The sequence below is a fragment of the Caretta caretta genome, chromosome 4 (assembly GCF_965140235.1).
Source record: "Caretta caretta isolate rCarCar2 chromosome 4, rCarCar1.hap1, whole genome shotgun sequence".
Lineage (NCBI taxonomy): Eukaryota > Metazoa > Chordata > Testudines > Cheloniidae > Caretta > Caretta caretta.
The window spans coordinates 8,463,177-8,475,760 of record NC_134209.1 but is presented as its reverse complement, the minus strand read 5'-3'; positions in this window follow the sequence as shown (position 1 = coordinate 8,475,760).

Below are 12,584 nucleotides of genomic sequence, written 5' to 3'. Positions count from 1 at the left end.
CCTAGACTAGATATGTGGACAGAGTTGGCAATGGGTTTGTTGCAAGGATCGGTTCCTGGGTTAGTGTTTTTGTTGTGTGGTTGCTGGTGAGTATTTGCTTCAGGTTGGGGGGCTGTCTGTAAGCGAGGACTGGCCTGTCTCCCAAGATCTGTGAGATTGAGGGATCGTCCTTCAGAATAGATTGTAGATCCTTGATCCTGCCCTGGAGATCTTTTAGTTGGGGGCTGAAGCTGATGGCTGGTGGCGTTCTGTTCCTTTCTTTGTTGGGCCTGTCCTGGAGTAGGTGACTTCTGGGTATTCTTCCTTTCAGCAGGTGGGGATTGTAGTTTGAAGAATGCTGTCATAAATATAAAGGGAAGGGTAAACCCCTTTAAAATCCCTCCTGGCCAGAGGAAAAATCCTCTCACCTGTAAAGGGTTAAGAAGCTAAAGGTAACCTCGCTGGCACCTGACCAAAATGACCAATGAGGAGACAAGATACTTTCAAAAGCTGGGAGGAGGGAGAAAAACAAAGGGTCTGTGTCTGTCTGTGTGATGCTTTTGCCGGAGACAGAACAGGAATGGAGTCTTAGAACTTTTAGTAAGTAATCTAGCTAGGTAGGTGTTAGATTATGATTTCTTTAAATGGCTGAGAAAGGAACTGTGCTGAATGGAATGACTATTCCTGTCCGTGTGTCCTTTTTGTAACTTAAGGTTTTGCCTAGAGGGATTCTCTATGTTTTGAATCTCATTACCCTGTAAGGTATCTACCATCCTGATTTTACAGAGGGGATTTCTTTACTTCTATTAAAAGTCTTCTTGTAAGAAAACTGAATGCTTTTTCATCATTCTCAGATCCAAGGGTTTGGGTCTGTGGTCACCTATGCAAATTGGTGAGGATTTTTACCAAACCTTTCCCAGGAAGTGGGGTGCAAGGGTTGGCAGGATTTTGGGGGGAAAGATGTGTCCAAACTACGTTTCCCAGTAAACCCAGTTAGAGTTTGGTGGTGGCAGTGGAGATCCAGGGACAAAGGATAAAATTAATTTGTACCTTGGGGAAGTTTTAACCTAAGTTGGTGAAAGTAAGCTTAGGAGGTTTTCATGCAGGTCCCCACATCTGTACCCTAGAGTTCAGAGTGGGGGAGGAACCTTGACAAATGCTTGATAGAGATCCTGTCGGTGTTTGTCTCTGTCTGAGGGATTGGAGCAAATGCGGTTGTATCTTAGAACTTGGCTGTAGACAACGGATCGTGTGATGTGGTCTGTATGAAAGCTGGAGGCATGTAGGTAAGCATAGCGGTCCAGGATAGGGTGGTGTTTATGTGACCATCACTTATTAGCACTCTAGTGTCCAGGAAGTGAGTGTCTTTTGTGGCCTCTCCTTCTGCCCCTCCACCCCTACCAACATGATACAGTTCTGCGGTGACTTGGAATCCGACTTTCCACGTCTCCGACGGAAGCAATATTTCCAACACACCTCTGAACAACACACTAATCCACAGAGACCTTCCGACCAACACGACAAAAAGAAGGATTCTCCCTGAAGGTCGAAACAGCCAGACTGGACTTCAACTTGAGTGCTTCAGCCGACAAGCACGGGCTGAAGTGGTGGAAAAGCAGCATCACTTGGCCCATAACCTCAGCCGTGCAGAACACAACACCGTCCACGGCCTCAGGAACAACTCTGACATCCGAATCAAAAAGGCTGACAAAGGAGGTGCTGTCGTCATCATGAATAGGTTGGAATATGAACAAGAGGCTGCTCGGCAGCTCTCCAACTCCACATTCTCCAGCCCATTCCCCTCTGATCCCACTCAGGGTGACGAAGAGAAACTGCACCATCTGCTCAAGAAACTCCCTGAAAAAGCACAAGAACAAATCTGCACAGACCCACCCCTGGAACCCCGACCAGGGGTCTTCTATCTGCTACCCAAGATCCAGAAACCGGGAAATCCTGGACGCCCCGTCATCTCAGGCATTGGCTGGGGTGCTGGTCGCTCAGGGCCGGAGGAGAGAGTCGACACAGCCAGATACTCCTGCTGTCAGGATGCCAATGCCTGAGAGGATTTCATCGCAGTCTCTGACGAGGGGGTTCAGGCTCCAGAGCTCTGCTCTGTTTTCCCAGCCCTGTGCAGGGGGTTGTTTCCAGTTTCAGAAATGGGGCAATGTTCACACACTCCCAATGGGTCTTTGCATGAATCAGGCCCTAACCCAGGGGCAGGCAAACTTTGGCCTGATGCCGAATCGGGTTTCAGAAATTGTACGGAGGGACAGTTAGGGGAGGCTGGGCCTCCTCAAACAGCAAGGCATGGCCCAGCCCCCGCCCCCATCCGACCCCCGCTTCTCGCCCCTGGACGGCCGCCCCGGGCCTCCGGCCCCATCCAACCCCTCTGTTCCCTGAGGGGCTCCAGATCCCCTTGCCCCTAACAGCCCCACACTGCCCCATCCAACCCCCCCCTCCTTCCTGTCTGCCACCCGGACCTTCTGCCCCATCCAACCACCCCTTCTCCCTGACCGCCCCGGGACCTCCTGCTGCCATTCAACCCCCTGTTCCCCGCCCTCTCACTGCCCTGACCCCATCCGCCCCCCAGCCCCTGACCCCCCCCGAACTCCCCTGCCCTCTACCCCACCCCTCCCCTGCTCCCTGCCCCCTGACCGCGCTGCCTGGAGCCCCAGGACCAGCCGCCGGGCCGCACCGCACAGAGCCCCGGGGTCGGCCAGGCTCGTTGCCCCGCTGCCCGGAGCATGGGCCGGCGGCGCCGGGAGCGGAGGCTGCGGGGGGCGGGGGACGGCAGGGGCGCGGCCGGGGCTCTCCAGAACCGCTCAGAGCCCCCGGCCCCCCTTCTGCCCCCCCGCTCCCCACATGTCGCAGCCACCCCATCCAGCTGAGACACCCCACCCCACAGACCCCTCCCCTCCCTACAGCCCCCCACAGCCATGCTGTGTCCCCCTGGGGGCGGCCATGGTGCTGCCCCTCCCAACCCAACCCAACCCAACAGCCGCAGCCATGCCCGTGACCCAAGTCCCCGATCCAGGTCCCCTATAGCCTCTCCCTCCCCCACATCCCTCCCAGACCCAGTCCCCATCCCGACAACCCAATCGCCCCCTGTCCACAACCCCCCTCTCCTCCTCCCACAGCACCAATCCATCCCCTACCCTCCCACAGCTCGCACCACACAGACCCCTCCACCTCCCAGCTGGGCCCCCTCCCCGCCCCCCTGCCGCCCCACCCACCCCGTCAGACACCCGCCCCCGCTGGTGCACCAGGGTTTCCCCAAGACCCACCAACAGCTGTGAATGGTGTGGGGGAGAAGGTGTTGGTATTCGGTTGTGTATTGGGATTTTGTGTACGTGTCGAGGCTTGTGGTGGCTTTGTGCTGGGAGAGAAGTTGATCCCTGATTCGGGGCCGGGGCTTCTCTGACTCGGGGTCCTATGAAGGGAGCCAGCCAGTCAGGCCGTGGCACAGGAGCCAGCAAACAGGGCTGTAAACAGGGGAGTCTGAGGGGGAGTTTGTCTTGTGGTGCTTGTTTGGGGTTTGTTGTTGCTGTGGGGGGTGGGGTTTGGGTGTTTCCCAGGTGAACAGGATTTAGGTGGGAAGGCGATGACAGACACGGAGGCAGCGGTGGGAGTGACTCATGTCGTGGAAGACACAATGGAGATGACTGGCTGTGGAAGCTGCCGTATGTCCATGATCCTGGAGGGGGGACCTGGTAAGAGTTTTGTCTGCATGAAATGTCGTCTGCTTGAGCTGATGGAGGAGAAGATCTGAGGTTTGGAGATGCAGGTGGAAAGTCTGGTTGAGTTTAGAAAGGGGTTTGAGCAGATGATGGAGCAAAGACATGAGGTATCTGAAGGGAAAAGCTCAGACTTGCAGATGGAAGCAGGACTGGGGAATTCTGAGGGGAGACTGCTGGGTGAGGGAAGTGGTCAGTGGAAGCATGTGACTACAAGAACCAGGCAGAGGAAAAGACGGGCTCGTGAAGGAGAAATAGAGCTCAGGAATAGGTTTTGAGAGTTGGAAAATGAAGAAGGGGCTCAACAGGTAGTCACTGAAGGTGGAGGGGCAAGGAGGAAGAGAAGAGTGGCTAGTCCTATAGGAAAAGGGGAAGAGTCAATGGAGACTACACCAAATATGAGCCCCAGGAGGATACAGGATGGGTAGAAGAGGATTACAAGGGAGAATAGGAATGGAAAGAACTTGCAGCCAGAGGGAACAGGGGATAGACTGGAGAACAGCATCGTCACCAGGGAAAGGCAGGGCTATGTGATCGGGGACTCTTTACTGAGAAGACAAGACAGGCCTGTAACCAGAGCTGATCCAGAGAATAGAAGGGTGTGCTGTCTTCCAGGTGCTAAGATACGGGATGTAGATGTGAGGTTGAAAAGGATCCTAAAGGGAACGGGAAAGAATCCCCTAATTGTCCTTCATGTGGGAACAAATGAAACATCTAGACTCTCGCTGGAAAGGATTAAGGGAGACTGTGCTAGGCTGGGGAAGACGCTTCAGGAAATCGAGGCTCAGGTGATCTGTAGTGGGATTTTGCCTGTTCCTGGAGAAGGGCAACAAAGGCATGACAAGATTGTGACTGTCAACAGATGGCTCAGGCAGTGGTGCTAGAAGGAGGGCTTTGGGATGTATGGCCACTGGGAGGCATTCATGGACAGAGGACAGTTCTCTCAGGATGGACTTCATCTGAGTAGGGAAAGAAATAGACTTCTAGGATGGAGGCTGGCACAACTGATTAAGAGAGCTTTAAACTCGGAATCTGGGGGAGATGGTTGGTTAGGGGATGTCCAGGTAATCTCCACGCCGGATTTTAGCCTTGAGAGGGAAGAAAACAAAGTAAGAAAGGATACAGCCATGGGTAGGAGAATGGCTATAAGGAGGAAGGCAGTGTGGATACTAGTCTAATAGGTTCTACTGGCTGTAGAATGACCATGCCTCATTGGGTAAAGAAGGTGAGGGAGGCCAAACAGCAAAAATGAAGATGTTTGTACACTAATGCGAGGAGCCTTGGTAACAAAATGGAGGAACTAGAGGTACTGGTGCAGGAAGTGAAACCAGATATTCTCAGGATAACAGAAACAGGGTGGAATAGTCGTCATGACTGGACTACGGGTATTGAAGGGTATGTGCTGTTTAGGAAAGACTGAAATAAAGGTAAAGGTGGTGGAGTAGCATTGTCTATCAATGAGGAGGTAGAATGTAAAGAAATCAGCGATGGAATGGATAAGACAGAGTCCGTCTGGGCAAAAATGACGCTGGGGAAGAGAACTACTCGAGACTCCCCTGGGATAGTACTTGGAGTCTGCTAGAGAACGCCGGGATCTAATGTGGATATGGATCGAGCCCTCTTTAATGTTTTTAATGAAGTAAATACGAATGGAAACTGCGAGATCATGGGAGACGTTAACTTCCCAGATCTAGATTGGAGGACGAGTGCTAGTAATAATAATCGGGCTCAGATGTTCCTAGATGCGATAGCTGATGGATTCCTTCCACAAGTAGTTGCTGAACCGACAAGAGGGGGTGCCATTCTAGATTTGGTTTGGGTGAGAAGTGAGGACCTCCTAGAAGAAATGGTTGTAGGGGACAATCTTGGTTCGAGCAATCATGAGCTAATTCAGTTCAAACTGAACGGAAGGATCACCAAAAAAATAAATCTGCAACTAGGGTTTTTCATTTCAAAAGGGCTGACTGAAAAATTAAGGAAATGAGTTAGGCAAGTGGATTGGACTGAAGAACTTTAGGGATCTAAAGGCAGAGGAGGCCTGGGATTACTTTAAATCAAAGCTGCAGAAGCTATCAGAAGCCTGCATCCCAAGAAAGGGGGGAAAATTCATAGGCAGGAGTTGTAGACCAAGCTGGATGAGCAAGCATCTCGGAGAGCTGATTAAGAAAAAGGAGAAAGAATACAGGGAGTGGAAAATGGGAGGGATCAGCAAGGAAAGCTACCTTCTTGAGGGCAGAACATGAAGGGATAAAGTGAGAAGGACCTTGCAAAGAGAATTAAAACCAATCGTAAAAGGTTCTATCACCATGTCAATAAGAAGAAAACCAAGAAAGAAGAAGTGGGACCGCTCAGCACTGAGGATGGAGTGGAGGTCAAGGATAATCTGGGCATGGCCCAATATCGAAACAAATACTTTGCCTCAGTCTTTAATAAGGCTAATGAGGATCTTAGGGATAATGGTAGCATGACAAATGGGAAGGAGGAGATGGAGGTAGATATTACCATATCTGAGGTAGAGGCGAAACTCAAACAGCTTAATGGGACTAAATCGGGGGGCCCAGATAATCTTCATCCAAGAATATTAAAGGAACTGGCACATGAAATTGCAAGCCCATTAGCAAGAATTTGTAATGAATCTGTCGACTCAGGGGTTGTACCGTTTGATTGGAGAATTGCAAACATAGTTGCTATTTTTAAGGCGGGGGGAAGTGATCCGGGTAACAACAGGCCTGTTAGTTCGACATCTGTAGTATGCAAGGTCTTGGAAAAAATTTTGAAGGGGAAAGTAGTTAACGACATTGAGGTCAATGGTAAATGGGACAAAATACAAGATGGTTTTACAAAAGGTAGATCATGCCAAACCAACCTGATCTCCTTCTTAGAGAAAGTAACAGATTTTTTAGACAAAGGAAACGCAGTGGATCTAATTGACCAAGATTTCAGGAAGATGTTTGATATGGTGCCACATGGGGAATTATTAGTTAAACTGGCAAAGATGGGGATCAATATGAAAATTGAAAGATGGATAGGGAAATGGTTAACAGGGAGATTATAGCGGGTCCTGCTGAAAGGTGAACTGTCAGGCAGGAGGGAGGTTACCAGTGGAGTTCCTCAGGGATCAATCTTTGGGACCCATCTTATTTCATCTCCCTCCCTCAGCTCAGTTATGGCCTGAATTGCCCCTTCTCCCGGCAGAGCCAGAGGATTGGAAGCAGCAACATCAGACCCCTGTGTGGCTCGCAGGAATGAACACAAACACGCCCTTGTAGCTGGACAAATGGCGAGTTTTACCCCTGGGATACGACAAGGCTAAAGAGAAAGGTGGTGGCCCCACATCTAAGGAATGAAACACAACACAGTCATCATCGTTCTGCCCGTCCTTGCCCCTTTATACTTCTACTGTCTCGCTCCCGCCACCCTCACCCTCTGTGGGTTCAGGGAGAGCCACACTCAGTGCTTCCGACACACACAGACTCACACACACATCTTGCAAGGAAAACCTCACCACGGAGCCACATGCACCTGTTGCTTCCCTGCCCCCCTGCTCTCCAGAATCCAACCCCAAGGAAAGCTTGTCGGGCCCAGAGCTGGCAGGGCACCCGGTGCTGGAGTATTGAAGCTACCGTGACGGCACTCAGAGGAAAGAGGCTGAGAGATGCAAGTTAAGAATTGGCCGGTCAGGTTTCCAGTCCCCTCACAGGTCATTCCCTCACTCGAGCACAGGGGCACATCTCAATTCTCAGCTGGCTCAGTCGAGCTGCATCGTTCTTGTTTCCACTCAGTCAGGTTTGAGGCCTGTTTCGCACCCTGTCTTTGAGAAGACAGTCAGAAACTACTCTCTGAAATAGCCAATGCAGGAGACGTGTTATCACTCCTGCCCCAACACAGACAGACAAAGAGAGAAATGTTCTCGCTTTGAGGGTGGGACTCCCTGCCCTGGGCCAAAGACGAGCACCTCTCTTTGACCTTGGTCGCTCCTTCAGCTTTTCTTTCAGCAGGGAGCCCGAGAGCTCAGGTGCTGGAGCGCTGCGTTGGTCAGTGAAGCTCGGTGAGCTCCAATGTCACTCGGCTCTTCTACCAGCAAGTCAAAACACAGGCAGGATTTCCTCTTTTGACAATACTGGGGCTGTCGGAGGGTCTGTCCACGCTGCACACTGAGCCTGTCTCTATGTGGCCTGGGCTTGCTGACTTGTGTTGCCAAGCCGGTGTTTGAGCATCCAGACTGCAGGGGAAACTCAGGCCTCACACTGTGTCTATCTGTCAAGGTTCCTTCCCCACTCTGAACGCTAGGGTACAGATGTGGGGACCTGCATGAAAACCTTCTCAGCTTACTTTTACCAGCTTAGGTTAAAACTTCCCCAAGGTACAAACTATTTTACCTTTTGCCCTTGGACTTTCGCTGCTGCCACCAAAAGTCTAACCGGGTTTTTTATTAGGAAAGAGCCGTTTGGAAATGTCTTTCCCCCAAAAATTCTCACCAAAACATTGCTCCCCCCTTCCTGGGGAAGGTTTGGTAAAAATACTCACCAATTTGCATAGGTGACCACAGACCCACACCCTTGGATCTTAAGAACAATAAAAAACATTCAGTTTCTTAAAAGAAGAATTTTAATAGAAGAAAAAGTAAAAAGAATCACCTCTGTAAAATCAGGATGGTAGATACCTTACAGGGTAATTAGATTCAAAACACCGAGAATCCCTCTAGGCAAAACCTTAAGTTACAAAAAGACACACAGACAGGAATATCCATTCCATTCAGCGCAGCTTATTTTCTCATCCATTTAAAGGAATCAGAATCTAACGCATATCTAGCTTGATTACTTACTAAGTTCTAAGACGCCATTCCTGTTCTGTCCCCGGCAAAAGCATCACACAGACAGACCCAGACCCTTTGTTTCTCCCTCCCCCCGCCAACTTTTGAAAGTATCTTATCTCCTCATTGGTCATTTTGGTCAGGTGCCAGCGAGGTTATCCGAGCTTCTTAACCCTTTACAGGTGAGAGGATTTTTTCCTCTGGCCAGGAGGGATTTAAAGGTGGTTAGCCTTCCCTTTCTATTTATGACTCTATCCTACCGCAGGAAGTCGTCCTAAGTTACGCTGCTCCCGCTGCGTGAATAACAGAGCTGGATTTGACGTCGCTTCGGTCGACTTCCTGCTGTGTCTACACTGGGCTGGGTCGACGGGAGATGATCTTCGGTCGACTTACCTTCCTCCTGCCGTTCCCGGCGCAGTCCCAACGGTGACCGGAGAGCGCTCTGCTGTCAATTTAGTGGGTCTTCACTCGACCCCCACGACATCAACCCCCAGTGGATCCACCGCAGCAAACAGAGCCTCCCAACCGTGCTGCCCCACCTACACGGCACGACTCAGACACGAGTGGGAAATTCAGCTCCTGTGGGGTGTGTCACCCTCATCCACTGAAGGTGCTCCCCGAGTCTCCAGGGATTCCTGCCCTAACTGCTCTCCAGCCAGTTTGTGTCCATACGCTCCCCGCGGGGAGGCTGTGAGTGGCCTGGTTACAAGCGCTGGTTGCTCAGGCCTGGCAGGGAAGGGAAGCTCCGGGCAGCATTGACAGTCTGGAGATCCCTCCGGGGAAGCACAGGCGGTGGGTGGAACAGGCGGGGAGGCGAAGCTGCGGGGTCCTGCGGACGCCCTGAAACCAGCTCACAGACCCCCGGGGGTCACGCTGCCCTACACGCTGTTGCAGTAATGTTTGTACAAGGTGTGACACTGAAATAGCAGCTTGTGTCAGAGTGTATTCAGGCCAACGGATGTGTGTGTTAGTAGAGATCAAAGCGACTGTTAAATGTTCAAATGTATTGGGTGTTTAAACCTCCTGAAAACTCGTGGAATGTTGTTTGCACTGTTTTCACTTCTCTGTGTCCTGTTACGCTGTGATAGCAAAGAGTTGCCTTGTGTAGACCCCTGTCACTAAATAAGCCCTCAAAGGAGAATGAAGGTGTGTGGGATGCAAGTGAAGAAAAGGTTCATTTCCAAAGAAGGGGTGGTAAGAAGCAGGATTCCTGGGCGGGGGGCAGGAGGGTGTGGTTTGCACTGTTGTTGCCCAGGGTGGGAATGGGGAACTGGGCTCTGGCTTAAAGCGGTGTCAGGCTTCGGGGGGCTGGGTTCAGAGCTGGAGGTGAGGGTTGGGGTGACGGTTGGGCTACAGTTTTGGTTCAGGGGTTTCGAGTTGGGGGGCAGGTTATGGGGTCAGGGTTCCAGTTGGGTTCCGGGTAGGGGGTGGGGTTTAGATTTTGGGGGGAGGGTTTGGCCAGCAGCAGCATAGAAGTGCGGGTGGCAATGGGGTGCAGCCAATAGTGATAAGTCGGGGGTCTTTTAGGTCGTTTTAGTGTCAGTAGCACCCTGGGGAGGGGGTAGGGTCATGTTTACGACAGGGGGCTAAAGTGTTGGGGAAGGGGGCGGCAAGTTGACCCATCCCACTTCGCACTTCCCACACGGACACGCACAATACGTCGAACGCGTGGACGCACACACGTCACACACACACGATGACACAAAACGGCACACAACACGACACACAAAAATAACACACCACACAGACACACACAGAAGACATGGAAAGCGTCACACACAAAACATCACACACACGACGCACAACATGTCATACACACTCAACACAACACGACCTGCAACATGTCACACTCACACACTCAACATGACACACAACACGTCTCACACACACTGAATGACACACAGCACGTTGCACGTACGTCACACACACACAAAGTCGCACACAGTTTGTTGCATGTCTCACGTATCATGTCACGCAGATGTCACACAACGCACATGCACTCGCACAACACGTCACACGCACGCAGACACTACATGTCACACACACATGACGCACACCACATGACACATGATACAAAATGGCACATGACACAAAATGGCACACATGACATTGAGACACACACACACGACACTGACACGTTGCACGTGGAACACACAGCAAGTCGCACACACACACAAGACGGCAGAGGACAAGACGGCTGAGCTGCTTGGGCCTCTTTCCAAGGCTTGGTTTTTCTCAGCTCAGGGCCCTGATTTATCTGGTGCTCTGGGTAGTTCCCCTGATCACACTTCCTCAGGCTCTTCCTTGAGAGGAGATTTATCATGGGAATTACGCGGAGAGGAATGATCCTGGGGAAGTCAGTGCCGAGCCTCCCAAATCTGCACCTTTGTCTTTCTTTAATGAACAGATGGAAGATCAAAGCATTGTATTCAATCCTTGAAGTGTCCATCCCATTTCTGTGCACAGTGGACTTGAAAAGTTGTCCTTCTTCGTCTGTACACCACACGTGTCCATTTTAAATCCAAAGATGCATAATGAGCTAGGGGCTACTTCCCTATGACACAGAGGGTCACAAACATGGTAGTGAAGAGGACAGATTACTAAGTAATCCCAGTGGGTTTCAGCCCCCTAGGATCACCTGGAAAGATTTTTCCTTCCTTTCAAAAGGGCAGAACCCAAACCCCATTCAGAAGATGCAGGGAATCTTACAGTAAATTCTTCCCACATGGTCCCCTTTGTAAAGCCAGTCTGTCAGAGCTTGCCTTAGCACAAGAAAATAACGCCAGGCAGTGGTAAGCACACAAACAAGACTTTATTTAGGAGAGGGAAAAGGACTAAGCTAGGCTAGAGAAGGGGTGGATTAACAAAACTTGAACTCTGGAAGTGCTCCAGTCTCCCAAACAATTACACCCAGGAGGTCATGTTGATGTTCTCTCTCCCTTCTCTTGCAGGGACAGCGATGGACGGCTGCTGCTCTCTTGACATTGGACGTCAGGGAGGGACTCCATGATGGACACAGGAACGGGTGAGTAGACCTAACTAAAAACCCTCCCTATCCCTCTTTGCGTCGTCTCTGCCTGGATGTTAGACCCTATCTACGCGGATTCAATCCGTGCGTGGGAGTGTGCTCCCCAACCCAAACTAATAGAGGAAATGGCTAAAGGTCACCAGCTTCTTTTCCCAAGTCCAAGATGGCCACCTGACAGATAACCCAAAAGGTACATGCCTTTGTTCCCTTCTTTTAGGAAAATTTGGCAGGGGCAACCAGCATTTTACACACCCGGAGACTGGATTTGACCAATCAGGGAACGTTGCGGGGCAGGGTGACCCACGCAGAAGGGGGTTGTATATCCCCTCTGAGAACTCCTCCCTTTGTCCTCTACCAATTGAAGTGGGCGTCAGCCCCGTAGGACCACCCCGAGAGGGGATTTGACCAAATAAGGGAAGTGCTGCAGTGGAGTGACCTGCCCGCAACAGGATCCTGTGGTCCCTCTAAAATGTCCCCACACCACCCTCTAGCAGTTGGCGAGGGTTTCACTCCCACCTTAGGCCATCTCAGAAGGGAAATGTGTACCAATCCAGAACAGGTATAGCCCGAAGGTCTAGGCCACGGTTTCTTCAAAAGACATCCTTGGAACGAGACGGGCTCTTCCCCGCAGTGTTGTGTTGCGACTTCCCGGACGATGCTGCCAGCCTCGCAAACATGGAGCTCCAGAGATCGGCGCCTTGTGGCCTAGACCTTCGGGCACTGCCTAGTCTGATTGTTACGTTTCCCTTCTGGGATGGCCTAAAGCGTGTGTGAGAAACCCTGACTGATTAGCAGAGGACGGTGCGGGGATTTCATGGAGGGGTGATGGACCCCTCTTGCGGGCAGGTCACCCCACCATGGCACTTACCCTGTTTGGTGAAATCCCCTCTCTGGTGGGTCCTAAGGGGCTGAGGCCCACCCCAAGTGGGAGGAGCTCTTGGAGGGTCACGTGACCCACTTCCGGATGGGTCACTCTGCCCCAGAACATTCCCCAATTGCTCAAATCCATTCCTGAGGCAGGTGCATGGAG